We start from the raw sequence: 19,390 nt of genomic DNA, 5'->3' as shown, positions 1-19,390 counted from the left end.
CAGATGGAAGGATTATTTCCAGCAGCTTCTGAATGAAGAAAACCCAACAGAAGCTGTACTGCCCCAGAAACAGCCTACAATGAGAGAAGAAGAGGAGCCCACCCTAGAAGAAGTAAGAACAGCACTAAGGAAGATGAAGTCAGGGAAAGCAGCAGGCTCAGATGAGGTTACAGCAGATATGCTAAAGATGCTGGATGAGATAGAGGAGAAATGGCTCCTGAGGGTACTAATAGCAATCTGGAGAGAAAGGTGTATCCCAGATGACTAGAGAATAAGCATACTCATGCCAGTGTACAAGAAAAAAGGGGACATCCACAAATGTGGGCAGTACAGAGGCATCAAACTCCTGTCACATTGCATGAAAGTTCTGGAGAGAGTGAGTGATAAATGGATACGCAGAGTAGAATGTAAGATGGGAGATGAGCTGTTTGGATTCAGATCAGGATGCAGCACAATTGACCTGATGTTTGTATTGAGACAGATACTTGAGAAGAAGCTAGAGATGAGGAGATAGTCCAACTGGGCATTCCTAGACTTGGAGAAAGCATATGACAAGGTCCCAAGAAAGCTGATCTGGGCAGTACTGCTGTGGTTTGAAGTCCCAGAAAAATTGGTAGAATTAGTGCAGGCTATGCACAAGGACCCAATGATTCAAGTACAAACAGTATTTGGCCTAACAGAGGGGTTCCCAGTGTGTGTGTGTGTGTGTACATCAGGTTTCAGTTCTGAGCCCACTGCTGTTCATACTTGTGATGGACTACATTAGTAAACAGGTTGGAGGGGATGGATCAACAAAGCTACTGTATGCAGATGATGTGGCAGTAAGGCAGACTCTGAGCTAGACCTTCAGCAAAGGATAGGAGAATGGAATGCAAATCTGAAGGCACATGGAATGAAACTAAGCACAGATAAGACAGTGGTAATGGCAGCAAATTGGGGACTTCAGAAGAAGCTGAGAATAGAGATACAAGGGAAGACAGTGGAACAGGTAAGCAGCTTCAAGCATCTCAGAGGAGTAGTTGAGGAGAAGGGTAGTCTGAATGAAGAGGTCAAAGCTAGAATCAGAGGGGCTGTCAACTGGCATAGAGTATCAGGTGTAGTCTATGACAGAAGAATGCCAAAGAAGCTGAAAAGTAAGGTGTACAAGGCAGTGGTGCAACCAGTACTACTGTATGGTACAGAAACCTGGGCAGTAAAGGCAGAACTGTTGAAGAAGCTAGAGGTGATGAAAATGAAGTGTCTAAGAAAGGTGATAGGATGCACACTGTGGGACAGATGAAGTAATGAGGACATAAGAGCAGAAGCCAAAGTAGCTCCAATTGCAGAAAAGATCAAAGTGAACATATTACGGTGGTTTGGGCACATGTGTAGAAAAGCAGAAGACAATCTGGTGAGGAAGATGTGGGACAAACAGGAAGAAGGTAATAGGAAGTGGGAACATCCAGCAAAGAGGTGGATGGATTGTGTGAAAGAAGATCTGTGACAGTCAGCCATCAGTGTTGAAGAAGGCAGGAGTGTGACACTGAATAGAGAGAATTGGTGACAGTTAACACAATACCCCAAACTCATGTAGAAAACAGGAAAAAGGGGGCTGATAATGATGATCACACACACACACACACACACACACACACACACACACACACACACACACACACACACACACACATTCCTGGGAAAGGCTGGTATAGATTTACTGGCTGTACCCCTTCTGGCCAGACTATAAGGTGACCTCACTGCCACCAGTTAACCACTGTCAGACTGTTACAAGGGCATCCAAGTATACTGAGTAAAATCAATAGTAACATAAATGGTAGAGTGTAACCTAAGCAGCCAAGCTTTTTGGAGGGGCCAAGGTGTCTCTAAAATAAGCACAGGTACTCTCAAGATATTAAAAGTATGATCTAACAGACCAGCCACAATGAAAGGTATAACAATATTTAATAATAAATAGTAAAATAGAAAATGTAAGAATACTAAATATCAAAGTACAGTAAACATCAGAGTTCTAATAACAGGAAAATTAAAAATAACACAAGCAGCTGTACAAGTCATTTTGATAGTCAAATGACACAAAATAATTTACAAGACTTCAGCTAACTCTGCTGGCATATGTTACACATGCACTGCTCTATTCTCCCTGCCACAAATGTTAATACCTCACATCAGCACATTATCTTAGAAAATTGCCCTTACTCTGTGGTACAGAAGTCTTAGGATTACTGTCTATAAAAGCAGAGGTAAGGAAGACATAGTTAGCTGCCTAAGAAAACAAATTAGTTTAACTGCTACTTTTGTTGTTTGCCACTTTATATTCACTCATCTTAAGTGTTTCATATTTCACTGTTAGACCTCTCTTGCATGACATTTAGCCCCATACCTGTGTGTGTGACGTGATAGACTTCTTTACTATACCTAACTCCTTTGTCTGCCTTGCCCCCTCACTGAGTGTGAAATTAGCTCCAGCTCCACAATAACCAAGCACTGGATAAAGTGTCCAATAGCAAATGAAATAATAAATTAATATTTAACATATAAAAGATGTTAAAATGATGCATAGAAGGACACAGTAGGAACACACAAAACTATATGGTTGAAAAAGTAGCACTGCTACATTATATATTGTAATAAGTAGATTTTATATTAAGTGAAGGTGTACACATGTTTTTGTGGTGTATTTAAGAGACTATAAACAAAATTATTAGCCAAAGAACTACTACTTAGTGTATTGTTTTATTCCAGACTTTGACAGGTAACAAGTGTGTAATTAATTCCTCATCAGCACTTCATCTCATTTATATAGGCAACATAATTGCTCTGTAGGTGTCCACTTTTGTAATGTGATTTGGCATTTTGGTGCATACTGAGTAGAAACAGGACCATTATAAATGAAAAATGTTAATACAGACATAAAGGCATGCATTATGCATTAAACTAATCTTTCTACTTTGTGTTTTAAAATTGGATACTTACTAATAGGCCACTGGAAAGGCAACGCAATTCAATTAACAGAATGTGGTTGTTCATAGCCTATAAAACAAAATATTTACGATAACTAATGTTATAACTGTTCTAAGTTATGACCTTTTTATCAAACAACACAGTACCATTTGTTTTTATCTGAGGAGATGACAATAAAATACTTAAAGCTATATAAAATAAGTAAAAATTTGGAGATCACTAAACAGTATTCTGCAATAACTAAACTAAGGAATTTCTTGACAAATACTCCTCTTATAATGGTCATATTTGGCATAAGCAGATTTTGCTGTTATGCATTTGAACTATTTTATGAATGTCTTCACAACCTGTCAGATGATTGCAATATACCAGTTCCCATCAGCAGTCTAGGTTTCTAAAATTTCCAAACTTCTTGGTTACCATCCTCAGTCTTAATCCAGGTTGAAGCTATTTATTAATTCCACAAGTTCTCAGACACTATAGCCTTATGGCCAATTGAGTACACAGGCTAGAGGATAACTACTGCTGCTGTTAGGGATCTAAGATGAATGGGGGGTTGCCATTGATATGGGTCCACCAATCAGATTTCCCAATTGTCTACAGGTCATGGTATGCATTGAATAGTATGTGCTGTATACACACACACACACACACACACACACACACACACACACACACACACACACACACACACACACACACACACACACACACACACATGCGCGCGCGCGCACCAATTTCCTTATAATATTAGACAACAGGGCTTCTGATCTCTGCTGTGTTTCCTGCAGTAGCACTGGAGTCTCACGCTTTCCCTAAGAAAATAGGACAGATTAGCCTTTCCTTCTGCCCCAGCTCACCAGATGAATGAGGCTAAACCCTGTTTGCTGCACTGATATCATTGTTGCTGTACATGAAATAGTAATTGACATGTTATGGACAAATTCATGAAAAATGCATTTAGATACAACCAAACTCTTATTCGATTCTCTTTCCATTAGCTAGTGATGAGATTAATATGTATTACTTATATATGCACATGATAAGTTCAGCTGTCTTCATTGTGTTTTCTGCATTTAAAGTTATATATGATGACTGGAACAACACATTTACACTCACAGTAACACACTTTCGGGTCACGACAGAAGATTATGGCATTAGGCAGGTAGCATACTTCAGAGTTAGAGGAAAGGAAAAAAATAGTTTAGTGCAAGAAACATTGACTACATGAAAATATACATAATAATACTTAGAAGTACAAGGTATAGACCATGTATTTATTGTTTATTTATTTGCTTGCCTTTTTCAGCTGGGATAGGCTGATTGGTCATTTCACTGGAGGCCCAGAGAGAAAAGCTCCAATGTGATTGCTTAACAGCCTTACAATACTTGCACACACTCCATCATAGTATGTGCAGTATCAATGAAAATCATAAAGGAACGTGCTCAAAATTTGTAATGAAAGAAAAACAAAATAATACAAAATGTTTATGGGTTGAAATTATAACCTTTCTAAATTAAAAATAAAATTTTGGAGTGTGCATCTTCAAGGTACATAAAGCATTATATGTGGTGTATTCAAAGTATGTACAGCATCTATAAAGAGCTGCATTGAGCAAATTAGCCAGTAAAGAAATAACAACTGAGGCAAGAAATAGTAAGGGAAACAGGTTCAATGGGAAAGGGAAGAAAGGGAAAGGAGAACCATTTTCAGAATAGGAGGGATATTTACAGGAGAGAAGAGTGACAAGATGCAGAATAAAGAACTGATGCAAGAGAAAGGGATTCAATTAATGAAGTAATCAAAGGCAGTCATACAGATATAAAATGGCAGAATATTATTACACTTTCCCTAGAGTTATAGGTCCATCTTGCAAAATAGAAGGACTTTACTGGCATTATAACTGACTATTTTTATTATTTCTAGTTTCTGCTGTAAATTATTCCAGACTCCAGTCACATAAATGGAGTAAAGGGCATCTCCATGACAATTATTAGCCTTGGTTGATTTAATCAATAATTATGATTGTGATTTGAGGCTGCAGGTGTGTGTACATTAATGAATAATGAGCAATGTGAGTGCATCTTTCTGGGAATGTACAATAAAGATAAGCCATTTTTACCTGTGTTCAACATGTGTGAAAACATATATGGTTCCCACATACCACAAAGGGGGGAGAGAGAGAGAGAGAGAGCACTAAATTCCATGCAGGATGTCTGTGACAATAATCCATTTCCCTGAGTTCCATTAGAGTGTGCCTACATTTAAATAAAGGCCTCTCCTGGTGAACTGGGAAAGAGGTACATGAACTGTAAAGGATATCACTCCATAAATTGCCAGATGGTCTGTAATTTACAGGGTATCATCTACATGAACCACAAAAGGTATCACTCCATCAGTGACAAGCTGGTCTGTAATGGACGATATCATCTACAGTGTGTCTGCAGACCACCCAGGTAGTTATCATGACACCCACATATGGCACACCTGTGACCTGTACCAACATATTTTGAGGGGTGGTTTTTCCCTAGGGGCATTTTATTGGTAGTGCTGAATATGCCCTTGGACTCTGGCTGGAGATACCCACCAGAAATCTACAAAATGAAACACACCAGGTGTGCTAATTTTTCCAGTGACAAATAAGGTATATTATTGAGCATGTGTGTTTGCTTTGCTGAAGGTATGGTTTTGCTGTCTGGATTTAGCCAGTGGTGCACTGCAGTATCATCCTGGCCTATGTGCAAACATATTTCAGTATGTAGAATGTTACACAATATCATACTTAGAAGCCTGTTACAGCAGGATAGGATATGTAGAATGTTACACAATATCATACTTAGAAGCCTGTTACAGCAGGATAGGCACTTGAAGAAGCAGCAGCACCCAGCACATCAGGCAGAGAAGGCTGATCAGATAAAGGAGTCAGTGGAGGAGTCAGCAGCAGGAGATGATCACACCATACAGAGGCTGGAACAGTATGTAGTGACACTGGTAATGAAGCAGCAACTTACACAGAGCTTCAGAACATAGCAGACTAGAGTAAAGCAGATGCACTACAGCAAAAGTGATGTATGCAAAACCAACACCAGGAGGAACTTATCTGTGCAGAAGCTGGACACGTTGTGCATATGAAATGAGCAATCCAAGTAATAATGTACAAAAGGCTGGCCACAGTTATCATTTTCATGGGTCTATATCACTTCAGTGAAGTGACAGAACAGCGAACGGCATTTCATTGGAAATGCTGTTCATCGAAATCCACTGTTATGGGGCTGTGCCCCCCCCCCCCCTGCTAATTATATATACCAACTCTGAGATCGCACTACAGTGGGAAAAGGGCAAATTTCCCGATCCTCACCGTACCATGATCTCAGTATGAAGAGTTCGACAAAGTAAGTTCAATGTAAGTGAACTGAAGATGCTGTTTGCTGAACTGAATTTTCGCTGAAGTAATATAGACCCCATTTGCACAAGTAGGAAGGGAACACATGTGTGGATATCTATCAAAAGGAAATGTGTGAGTGTTGATTAGAATTAAAAGAAATGGTGCAGTTTTGTTTATGGGCTTTCAGTGAGGGAGGTGCTTAACGTAGAAGACTTTATGAAGGGTCACTGTCAGTGGAAGTGTATTTTTGTGTGTGCGCGCGCATGTATGTGTGTGATGTACTGTGGACTGTGGTGGTTTGAGACCGTGTTTGCCAGGACACGCCCTTAGCAGTAGTTGCAGTACTGTGACTTAATGTACTGGATTGGTCCAGGGCATGCATAGAACAGGTCTGAGCTTCCCATGCATGTACTCATCTATGAGAAATGGCTCTACCAAGAGTTGCACTGGTTGTACCATGATCCTGGTTTAAAGATGGAATGCTATCTGACCATGAATTATGTCTGCCATAAGATGCACCGCTGCTATAAAGGATGCTATTTCCCTAGTGTTAACACTGGCACAACAAATGTAGCCACGGAAGAGCAATTGCGGCAGGAGCATGATCTAGGTGTTCCATGCCTACAATGACTGACACCTGTGGAAATGTGGAACAGGCATAAATATTGTGGCAAGTACAGAAATCTCCCTGAATAACCTCATGATGATTAGTATTTGATGAAGAAATGTTAAGCAGAGGTGAACTGAAACCAAAACATGAAAGATTAATAATGGTGGGGCATGATATTGAATTCCATAATCATTGGTTTACAAAGTTCATTGAACATGTTGGAGAAACAGATAAATGCAGGTTTTGTAAAACAGAACTGGAAGCAGTCAACACATCTTGGGTGTGATACACTCATGGCAGAGCACCTGTATACGTAAAGGCACAATAATGTGGCACGACTGTTGCATCGGGGATTGTGCAAACACTATAATATTGAAGAAGTTGAGAAGTATTGGAAACATGAACTACAAAGCGTTGTAGAGCAGTACAACATGTATATCACATGAGATCACCTATTACCAACAGTTCAGAAAATAAATGTGAGAAAATCATAGTAGTTTAGAAAAAAGACAGAAGTAGCAGTGATCAATGAAATTGCTACATTCAGTTATTACCGAGTCTTAAGTGCAGAAGACAGTCATACAATACCAGAATTTGCATGAGGAAATGAGAGCAATTTTGAAGAAAGATTCCCCAGACAGTTATAATAGTAGTAGGCACAACAGGTCTGATAAAAATAATTTGCAATCATGCTGTGTTTTGCCACCAGTACATGTAACTCCATATGAATTACAGGAGTCGGTTCTGGATACATTGTAGGTGCTGAAAACATCACTTTTGGCTAGCATCAAAGACTGAAACAATATTAATTTTATGTACTTTAATCATACCCTGACATAGAAATGGAGTCCTTTCTCATCATAGTATTAGAAACCCAAAACATTTGGAGAAATTAAACTGTACGGACCTTGCTTTCTATGTACTCTTTCCATCAGTCTAGTGTTTTTCCACTTAGCCTATTTTGTTAGGCATTGCTGTGTATGTATGGAAAGCACTGATATTAATATCTAGTTTGTGACTGGTCTTGAAAACCCCTTACATCACCATTCTCTCTGTCATGTCCATTTATCTTTCTGGTGGTGTATCTGACAGTGATATAGCTTTATATACACTGCTTAAATTTACTGAGAAAATGTTGTACTCAATACAACACCTATAACATTGCAACTCAAAATGTTTTTCATATCAGATATGTGTGTGATCTGTTCAACAGACAAATGCTTTTATTTAAGCTGGTAGCATAAGACCAGCCAGAATATGATGAATCTGGCTCCAAGTACCGACTGATGGATGTGTTACCCATTATATTTAAGAATACTTCAGGCCTTGTATTTCTGGTAGTCTTTCACTTACGAATATATAGGAGAGTCATAAGTGTGGGGTTTATGGATACCTTGTTAGCAAGGCATAATGTAGAGTGATGGAGCTTTATGAATATATAGGAGAGTCATAAGTGTGGGGTTTATGGATACCTTGTTAGCCAGGCATAATGTAGAGTGATGGAGCTTTACGAATATATAGGAGAGTCATACGTGTGTGGTTTATGGATACCTTGTTAGCCAGGCATAATGTAGAGTGATGGAGCTTTACGAATATATAGGAGAGTCATAAGTGTGGGGTTTATGGATACCTTGTTAGCCAGGCATAATGTAGAGTGATGGAGCTTTATGAATATATAGGAGAGTCATAAGTGTGGGGTTTATGGATACCTTGTTAGCCAGGCACAATGTAGAGTGATGGAGCTTTACGAATATATAGGAGAGTCATAAGTGTGGGGTTTATGGATACCTTGTTAGCCAGGCATAATGTAGAGTGATGGAGCTTTACGAATATATAGGAGAGTCATAAGTGTGGGGTTTATGGATACCTTGTTAGCCAGGCATAATGTAGAGTGATGGAGCTTCTGAATATATAGGAGAGTCATAAGTGTGGGGTTTATGGATACTTTGTTAGCCAGGCATAATGTAGAGTGATGGAGCTTTACGAATATATAGGAGTCATAAGTGTGGGGTTTATGGATACCTTGTTAGCCAGACATAATGTAGAGTGATGGAGCTTTACGAATATATAGGAGAGTCGTAAGTGTGGGGTTTATGGATACCTTGTTAGCCAGGCATAATGTAGAGTGATGGAGCTTTACGAATATATAGGAGAGTCATAAGTGTGGGGTTTATGGATACCTTGTTAGCCAGGCATAATGTAGAGTGATGGAGCTTTACGAATATATAGGAGAGTCATAAGTGTTGGGTTTATGGATACCTTGTTAGCCAGGCATAATGTAGAGTGATGGAGCTTTATGAATATATAGGAGAGTCATAAGTGTGGGGTTTATGGATACCTTGTTAGCCAGGCATAATGTAGAGTGATGGAGCTTTACGAATATATAGGAGAGTCATACGTGTGGGGTTTATGGATACCTTGTTAGCCAGGCATAATGTAGAGTGACGGAGCTCACTGCCTTCCCTTGTACTTGTATCATACAAGTCTGGCTGCCCTGACCAGGTGATTATGCATATTAGAGCCTAGTTTATTATTGCTTTCAAATTCCTTAACTGGCATGTTGTGATAACTTGAAAAACACTATGTTCAAGTCTTCTCGGTGCTGCATATTCACTTGGATACCCGTGGGCAGCTCTATGCATATGTTGTCCAAGCCATGCCTCTAGGGAAAAATCTGTAATTCTACATATAACATTATAGAAATGGAGGCACTGTAATGCCTGTGTTCCTAAAGGTATATAGAGGGATAAAGGGCTGTCATATTTCACACCTTAAAGTGCTACTGTGAGGAATTATATGATACATTGCATATTTTAGCCTGGCCCACCATATGCCACACAAATGAGATGTCCATCACTGTGCAGCAGATGGGGGAATGGGTATGGAAGCAAATTATCTGCCATTTTTCACTGCTTCTTTTAGATGAAAGATCATGGCTCTTCTATAAAAATATAGCTAGAGGCTGTTGCAGGAGCACTATGAAGAGCTTCAATACAAGACCTAGAAAAGTTTCTCTCAGGCTTTCACCTATCCAACTGACATCCTATGTATGGGGGATCAGTGCTGCCACCATTTTTGCGAAATGTGCATTGATATCCTGACCTCATAGGCTGATGGCATGAGGAGATGAGAGAGTAAGTATCACTCATGTACTGTTACATACTTGTTATTTTAGCGACATATAAAACCTGCTAGCGAGTGTCATACACAGATCTTACGCAATGCTCTTTTCCTCTCCATAGCCCTTGAAGCTATTGCAGAGAATGCACAGCTGCACAGGAGGAGGTTAGAGAACCTAAGAGAACACCTGAGTGAGTATACTTGTTTCAAACTCTTCAGGTTTTAATGTTAACAGTCTATTCAGGTAATATAAATGGGTTTTCTTACTCTGCAGGTTTTAATGATAATCTGTTCAAGTAGTATAGATGGAGTTTCATGCAGTATAGCTACATCTGCACTTGTTTGGTTGTTATATGTTATGTTAGGATTGTGGTCCAACAACACTGTGGTAGGGCAGACATCTAGTGAATATAACAATCTGCATTAACTGCATTATCAACACTGTGGTAGGGCAGACATCTAGTGAATATAGCAATCTACATTAACTGCATTATCAACACTGTGGTAGGGCAGACATCCAGTGAATATAGCAATCTACATTAACTGCATTATCAACACTGCGGTAGGGCAGAAATCCAGTGAATATAGCAATCTACATTAACTACATTATCAACATTGTGGTAGGGCAGACATCTAGTGAATATAGCAATGTACATTAACTGCATTATCAACACTGTGGTAGGGCAGACATCCAGTGAATATAGCAATCTACATTAACTGCATTATCAACACTGTGGTAGGGCAGAAATCCAGTGAATATAGCAATCTACATTAACTGCATTATCAACATTGTGGTAGGGCAGACATCTAGTGAATATAGCAATGTACATTAACTGCATTATCAACATTGTGGTAGGGCAGACATCTAGTGAATATTACAATCTACATTAACTGCATTAAGCAGCAGCAGCACAGTGTTTACGTGTTAAAGGAAAATTGGTCTGCCAATAACTAGATCTATTGTCATTTTTGGTTAGCTAATACCAATTTGTCTGTGCTTTCTATGTTTTAAATGCATTTTATTTGTTAGCTAGATCTAATACTGAATTCTTATTGCAAACATAGATGTATTGTTGTGTTGCAAAAGCTATTTACTGTTCTGTATACTATCTTAATGACTATTATGCTGACTGCCTTACATTCGTATTCATTGTGATTCTGTTACCTAATCTCACTGCTATCTCACCTCTCTCTAACCTTATATTTCCCTTCTCCCCTAACTTCTACACACTCTTCTAAGTACTACACCTGTATTGCTTTCCTAAATTTTAAATTTTTCCTTTTCAGGTTAAATAGCTGTATCTACTCACTCGGTCTTAAACCAAAACTTCAGTTATCATCCTATGCAACAGCCCTCAGCAAAGTGACCCGCGGTCTCCTTACAGCATACAAGACTTCCATTACCAATGGACAGCCTGAGGTCTTATAGAAACTTCAGCTCAAAGTATGTCTGAATGAAGCATTTTTGAATTGTATTTGCTATAATTATCTGCCACTCTGTAGGGAAAGAACTGCTGCTATAAAAACTACCAGAACCTGCTAATACTCCCTCCCCCAATAAGTTAACACAACCTCTAATATTAGAATTCTACTTAATCATAACATTTTCATATTAGCAGATAAATAACATTTCATTCTTTGTATTACTTCATCCTTATTTTAATTCATTTGGCACTCCACCAAAGTGTCCACTAAAACTTTATCCTTCCTCTTCAATAAGTTTAAAAATTACAGTTTCCCTCTCTGTATTAGTTCTTAGACCCACTAGAAACCTTCATACCTACTGATTGTTTTTTGATTGCAAAAGCCTCCAACAGGCGTAGCCCCACTCCTTTAACCCTCGTTGTGCTAGGGCTCACTATACTCCCCTACCTGACCCCCATTCAGACTCACCCCTACTTTCATTAGATTTATACCTCCTGTTGCCCTTCCCTAATCTAAATCAGCCACTTAACCTCTCTCTGACCAGTAACATCATCCTCCCACTTCTTCCTCCCTTTTTTCCCTTACCTTTCTAGATCCTTCCTCTACCTACCCTGTCCCTGATTTAAACCTATCTCCTACCTCTTATCACTAATTAACAAACTACATAACATGACTATCACCATAAAACTCATTACCTTCTTCAGTAGCCTTGCTGCTACTCTGCTCATATTAACCGATGTTACCTCTCCCCACACCTTCTTACTCATCCCACTTCCAAACTCTCCAACGCTTACCATGCCATCATGTATACACACATGCAGCTACTCTGACATCTCATCCTTATTCAACTGTAGTCACATACATGTACATACATGTAACTAAACTAAAACTCTCCCCTACCAATATCAAACTTAAGCTAGCTATATTTACCCTACTTAGAGCCCCTTCAAAAACCCATCCCCCACAAACAGTTATACACGATATCCTAGTGTGGAAATATTCATCCCAATACAGACCACAACAACTTTCAGTCATCTATCAAACCTTCTATCAATCAAAACCTATTTATAATAACAGTTAATGCACCAAGTATTTGTAATAAAATCACTGAATTCCAAGCCTGGCTGTCTAATCGTTTGCCTGATATTGTAGCAATAACAAAAACCTGGTTAAAACCACATATATCAGACACTGAAGTTATCCCATCAGAATGTAATATCCTTTGAAACAATAGACTTCACAAAAAAGGAGGGGTTGTAGCATTAATATATTGTGATACCTTAACAATTACAGTATTCCCCAGGCTAGTTCATACTTTTGGCAACATTGAATTGTTACTTGCAACCCTACATATTAATAGCAAACAGCAATTATGTATTGTTGTATTATATATTCTCCCAGCACAAAATATCCTTATTTTGGAAGACTTCCTATCCTATGCAAACCATAACATATCCTATGAAACTATCATTCTTGGTGACACAGACATTAATTGGCAAACATAATCTCTAGCTCTCCTGCAGATAGCGTAAACTTACACACGTTTATACAGCTTATTACAGGCACTACATGTACTCACACTAACCAGTCAGAGTCAACCTTAGACTGGATCCTCGTTTCTCATCCCCACAAATATTCCAACTCTGGAACCCTCCCTAACACCTTAAGTTATCACTCATCAGCCTTCACCCATAGAACACACATTCAAATACCCAAAACACACTCTTATAGAACATCCAGAAACCTTGCCCACTTCAACCAAAACATATTTTCAAATACCCTAAAAGCTCAAAATTGGACACCATTGAAAACATTACCACTGGACGATGTTGTAAATTATTTCGACAAGGTCTTCCTCAATACACTTAATAGCTTAGCCCCCATCACACCAAAAGAATAAAACTTAACCATGAACCGTGGCTAACAAAACAAACTAATCAAGCTGTTCTTTCTAGAGACCGAGCATGGAAAGAATGGCAGAAAAGTAGAAACTCACAAAATGAACTTAACTACAAGCAACTTTGTAATAGGGTCAAAAAAAATGGTCATAAATGACTATAAATTATCCAGCCAAAAAAACAACCCAGAAAAGTTTTGGAACTCTGTTTCCTTCCTGCTACATCCTGGAACTTTGCAAAACCCAACACCTTCTCCTGACAAAAACCCACTACAAAGTGCCCATATGTTTAACTCCCACTTTATTAACACCATCCCCGGGATTCATGAAGCTCGGCGCAAGGCCGGCGTAAGGCTTGCGCCGGCGGTGCAGTGAATAGCCGGCGCAGTAGCGCCATATACATATTAATGAGAGTGCACCGGAATCACAGACACGTGCGTAGTGTACGTGAGCGAGCCCAGGTAGGATGCGTCTGGAGGCGTGTCTAAGCCGGCATGAGGTGAGCAACCTAATGTGCTGACAGCCACGGTCCGCCCACAATAGTAATGGCAGCAGCCAGGTCCCGTGCAGAATGAAACGCACGTAGAGTATGCAACATAGTACCCGTCCCAAATTAATGGAGAAGCAAATACAAGCCACGAAGGCATAAGTGTACCCGTCCAAGGAGCAAAGGATACGCATAAGACCGCGTTTGTCCCGCAATGCACCATCAGTGCTTACACTCAGAGAAGGTGTACAGCAGCATGTCAGCGCGCCGCACCGACATAGGAGCAGCGACTAAGGTCACCACCTGTCCCACTTTGGTTGGGGCAGTCTCTCTATGGCCAGTTGTGTCCCAAAAACGTATTAAAATGGCAGATGTGCTAAGATTGTAGGACACAATGATATCCCGTATTTAATGTAATGGTAGCATGAATTGGTTATTTCTGTAACAGAAATACCTAAATGACACAAGAAACAGAATAAGCAAGCAAATTGCCACAACAATAAGCTTTCATTTAGGCAAACAAGTGAAGTTCTATGCTATATAGTGACCGTGTGTATGTGTCGGCCTGTAAAGTCAGATGTGAGTCCCGGAAATATCCCAGATTGGAAACTGGAAAAGGTGGCAACCCCAGTAGCGACATGGGCATGGTCACCAGGGTTACCTGCTGTCCCAATGTGCCATGGACAGTCCCTGATTGGACAGTTGTGTCCCTGCAACAATCGGAAAAATGGAAAATGACCTCCAATCCCCTGCCCAGAAAATTCCCGCAATATACATGTAATAGTAGCATAAAACATATACATTACTATATGAAACACAGACATGGCATAAGAAAATGAATAAGGAACCCAAATGCTTACAGAATAAGCTTATAGTATGGCAAACAAGTGAAGTTCTGTCAACTGCACTAGCCGTGGGTATGTGTAGTCCTGCAAATTCCGAAGTTTCCACATAACATTCCCCACTATGGGCATTGGAAAAGGTGCCAACCATAATGGTCACAAGCAGTAGTGAGAGTACATAGCCGGGTAGCTGTGTTGACATAACAACAGTAAGGAAGCAAGATACCTCAAACACAGGCAAACATGTGCATAGCAACATATCCCACACCCAGCAACGTCTCTGTTGCATACACTGGATGGCGTATATTGAAGTGTAATATCCAGAAGCAGAACCCATGCATTCAGATGTAATACACAATAGCCTCATTGTACATGTCAGTCCCACCCATGTACACCTTTGCAACATAACCTGCTAGCATCCGTGTGCAGCTATACACCCACACACAATGTGCATACCTGAAATGTGGTAAGATGTTTGTGTTAGGCAATGCCATGCGGGCAAATCATTACCCACATGTCACCAACCCACCGCAGGTACAGATATGTAAATGGCTGCATGTGAATGTGTCTGCAGAATGTGTACATCCCGCATGTAGTATGTACCCGTCCAAACCATATAGGTTTGCATACGACACGGTGCACATAACTGTACACATGTGGACAAGTCGGGTTGTTGGACCACCGCATCGATGATTATCTATGCAGTGAAGTCGATCACATATAGCAGAACACGTGCCTACCAAACAGGATGTCCTAACAGGGTGCTACAGGCAAAGAAGGGGAAGGTGGGACATCACATGTGGAGAGTAGCGTTGCCGGACGGACAAATACACACGGTCAAGGTAAAGGACGGAACAACATGCATATGGCCGGATGGCTGTTGTTCGAAAAATACATATAGAAACACATATGAAGTGCCAGTTTACACTCGAAATACTATATAATGCATTGAATTGTACCGTACAATATGGCAGTAGAACTAAGCCTGCATGTAATTGGTGAAGCTAAGCTGTAGTGTGATGGAATTCTGAACCTGGCAGTAAGCAGTACAGCAGGTTTATGTCTGTCAGCATCAATTATTTGCTGGGTTACAGAACAATAAATGTATGTACATGCATAACATCACTCCTTCTCCTGAGGAGGATGGCCTTGTGAGCTCTATCGAAGATAACAGTACAACTCCTTACCAGAGAGACAAAGCAACGTATTAAGAAATTAACTGTCCACTGTATCGGAACAGTCTAGGGTCCTTGAAACAGCTACAATCACAGAAGGACACTGTAATTTACAAGGTGCCTTGCAAGGCTGTGTTATTCTCATGGGAAAACATTTTAAAAGCACGACCCCAGCACCCACGTATGTATAGACTATTGTGGACCATAGTGATGGAAATGCCCTGTGACCGACCACGTCAGTAAGGTGGGCAAAAGCTGATTGTAAACACTATATAAAGAAACTGCTTACTGTATAGAGTCAGACAAAACTCTCATACTTGGACTGTATATTATTTAGCCTGCCTGTGTACACTACTAAAACTTTCCGAACCCGAGCCTCCTGTGTTATTGGCTGTCACTTAGAAAAGCCTACTGATAACTACAGTCTGGTTTTAACAACTTATTTGACATTGTGATCCTTGTAATCCGGAATTCCCTTGGTAAGCTACAGGTCAGAGTGCATGGCTGGTTAGACATCTACGCAGGAGAATTTGCATAAATGGTTCTACTTGAATGAAAAGACCTCCGACTGAATTGTTGTGTGTAAAGAGGCTGTTTACTGTCTGATCTGTGGCTGAAAAGTGGAAAACTGGATCCCAAGAAGAAAGCGTGCAGCCTGAAACAGGAGGCCCAGGTAAGGAGTGTTTGCCTCTTTGTCTCTATTGTAGATCAGGGACCAGACTACATTGTGTTTCTGTTAACAGTTGTGATAGCGGGTCGAAGACCTATCCAAATACTGTTAAATCTGAACATAGGTCAGGGAACACACAGCAGAGTAAATAGTGATTGTAGACACTACAGTGGATACAGGGAAGGAGACACCACGTGGTATGAGAGAAGGGTACGTAGCAGTCGTGTAGAGGATATGGGAGATTATTGAAGAAACAGATCATGTGATCCGCGTTTGACGGGTGACGTGAAGTATATGCAATCGCAGAGAGCACATAATGTGAGTTATGCAGCAAAATGGGGTAATAAATATGACATTGATGGTATATTACACAAAATATCGTTACTGAAACATTGTAATCCCTGAAAATGTGATGCACATGTCCTAGGGTAAACACCTGTCCCACCCTGAGAGGGACAGTCCCTCCTTGGCCAGTTGTGTCCTGTAAACAAACCGAACAAATGGCAAATGTCCTGATATCTCAGGAAAAACATTTCCCAGATATCTTTCAAAATGGTAGCATAAAACAGTAATTTTGTATCTGGAACAACAAAATATCATAATAAACAGAATAAGCAACTGAAATGCTCCAACAATTGGTCGCTCTCCTGGCAAAAAGTGAAATCCTGTCCTATGTACTGGCCGTGGGTATGCTTTTTCCTGGAAAATTACACGTTCCGAACACTAATGTCCCACATTGTGCATCTGAAAAGGTGGCAGCCCTAAGATGTGCAGGCGACAAAACAACGACAATTGGGTATCCGTCATGCACATAGGTGGATTGAGGTAGTGAACCGTAGGGAACAGAACACTACAAATGGCAAAGCATCATACGTACACAGAGAAGATCATAATACAGTAGTACCGATAGCCCCCCCCCCACAACCCCCTACCACCTCCGATACCACATCCAGGATATGAAGCGGGAGGGCAGGCTAGTCCCCACACGTTATCCCGTGGCAACAGAGGTAGCACAACGACCAAATGTAAGAGAAGCTATTGAAACCACATCCCGAACTCGTAACATACCTAGGGACACCCGAGTAAGAAGACAGTCACTAGAACAGAGTGAGGATATCTGTCAATCAATTGAAGTACCGAACCTTCATGCAGGACAGGAAGGCCAGGACCCAACCCCCGTAGTGTATAGACCGTGGACACCAGAAGATATCTGTAAAGTCACAGAGGGAATTCCCCATCTACAAAGTAATCGCTATTCACCATGCAATACCCCTGTATCTTCTGATCGGAAAACAAAGGGGGAATGGCGGATGGTACAGTATGTACAAGCTGTAAATCATGTAATAATACTTAGGGTAGCGATGGTGCCAGACCCACACACTATATTCAATGCTATGAACATGCCACAGAAGTATCTTACCGTGGTACATATAAGCTATGCTTCCTTTGCAATACCTATACATCCAGATAGTCCGTATTGCTTTGCATGTACATTCAGGGTAACAGATACAGCCATACCCGGCTATCGCAGGGATACTGTGAAAGTACAACGATATTCCCACAGGGGATGGCTAGCTACATTCCGGTGTTAACTCCACCCGGGGCCAGTCAAGTTCTACTTTATGTGGATGATATTCTGCTTGCGGCCCCTACCCAGCAACAATGTATGGAAGATACAATAGCATTATGGAGATATTCAGCAGAACAGGGACATAAAGTAAGCAAGCATAAATTGCAACTACAGAGAATACAGGTCAAGTACCTGGGATATGTGGTATCCAAGTAGGGTAGAACATCACATGACGATAGGAAGGTAGCAATTTCATAAGCACCCAAGCCAACTAACAAGAAGGGAATGAAGTCCTGTCTGGGCCGACTAACATTTGTCAAAGCTGGTTACCAAACAATGCTTTGGAATCCGCTGTATTGTCTGCCTTAATCTTTAATACACCTATGGCAGCACAACACATACTACACTGGATTACAGTAGCAGAAACAGCTTTCTGCAGACTAGAACGATTGATAGCTTCAACATCTGTAGTAGGACTCCTGAATAATCATAACACATGTTGTCAGACTGTAGATTGTAAGCGGAGATATATGATGTCAGTCTTGATGCAACAGCATGGAAGTCAGCAACGCTACATAGCTTACTACTCATTGCAGTTGGACACTGTGGCATGGTCAGTGCCACATTGTGTACAGGCAGTTGTTGTAGCACCCATGGCAGTACAGGCCCCGGCCTTAATGTTACTAGACCACCCTCTCACTGTGAGAATGTCTCATGCAGTTGCGATCAGTCTGCTGCAAGAGAAGATAGCATTGGAGACCCGTGCTAGACATTTGTCTGGTCTGACCATACCACTGAGGGAACCTCATATGGTGCTTGAACGTTGTACAACATGAAACCTATCAGCGTCACGTCCGACACCTGTGTATGGCACACCACACAGTTGCCTATACGAAATGGATTAAATAACTACACACAGACATGATATCACTGATATACCCTTAGATGATGCAGAGGTGACAGTTAATGTGTACGGATCAAGTAGACAGAGTCCTACAGGAACGAATCAAGTAGGTTATGCAGTAGTTATTGATAATGAGATTGTAGACGGACAAACCCTGCAGCATAACGTGTCTGCTCAAGCAGCAGAATAGATAGCTTTAACACGTGCTTGTACTGTAGCGGAAAACTGATGTGTGGACATATGTCCCGATAGTCAGTATGTTGTCTGTACAGTGCATGTTTATGAGCAGCAGTGGAAGAATAGGGGAATGATAACCCTAAACGTAATCATCGCTAGCAGTTAG

The 19,390-nt window shown here is 40.6% G+C and overlaps 1 long non-coding RNA gene across 1 annotated transcript in view; it reads left to right on the top strand.

Annotated features, from left to right (window-relative positions):
- LOC122791838 overlaps window positions 1-19,390 on the top strand; it is a 478,486-nt gene that overhangs the window by 350,778 nt on the left and 108,318 nt on the right. Inside the window, exon 3 of the long non-coding RNA XR_006363208.1 lies at window positions 10,200-10,268. This is a non-coding gene — a long non-coding RNA (uncharacterized LOC122791838). The remainder of the gene's footprint in view (window positions 1-10,199; window positions 10,269-19,390) is intronic.

Source organism: Protopterus annectens, chromosome 17.part0, assembly GCF_019279795.1.
Source record: "Protopterus annectens isolate FY-2018-M chromosome 17.part0, PAN1.0, whole genome shotgun sequence".
Classification (NCBI taxonomy): domain Eukaryota; kingdom Metazoa; phylum Chordata; order Ceratodontiformes; family Protopteridae; genus Protopterus; species Protopterus annectens.
This window is presented reverse-complemented; position numbering and strand designations above follow the sequence as displayed.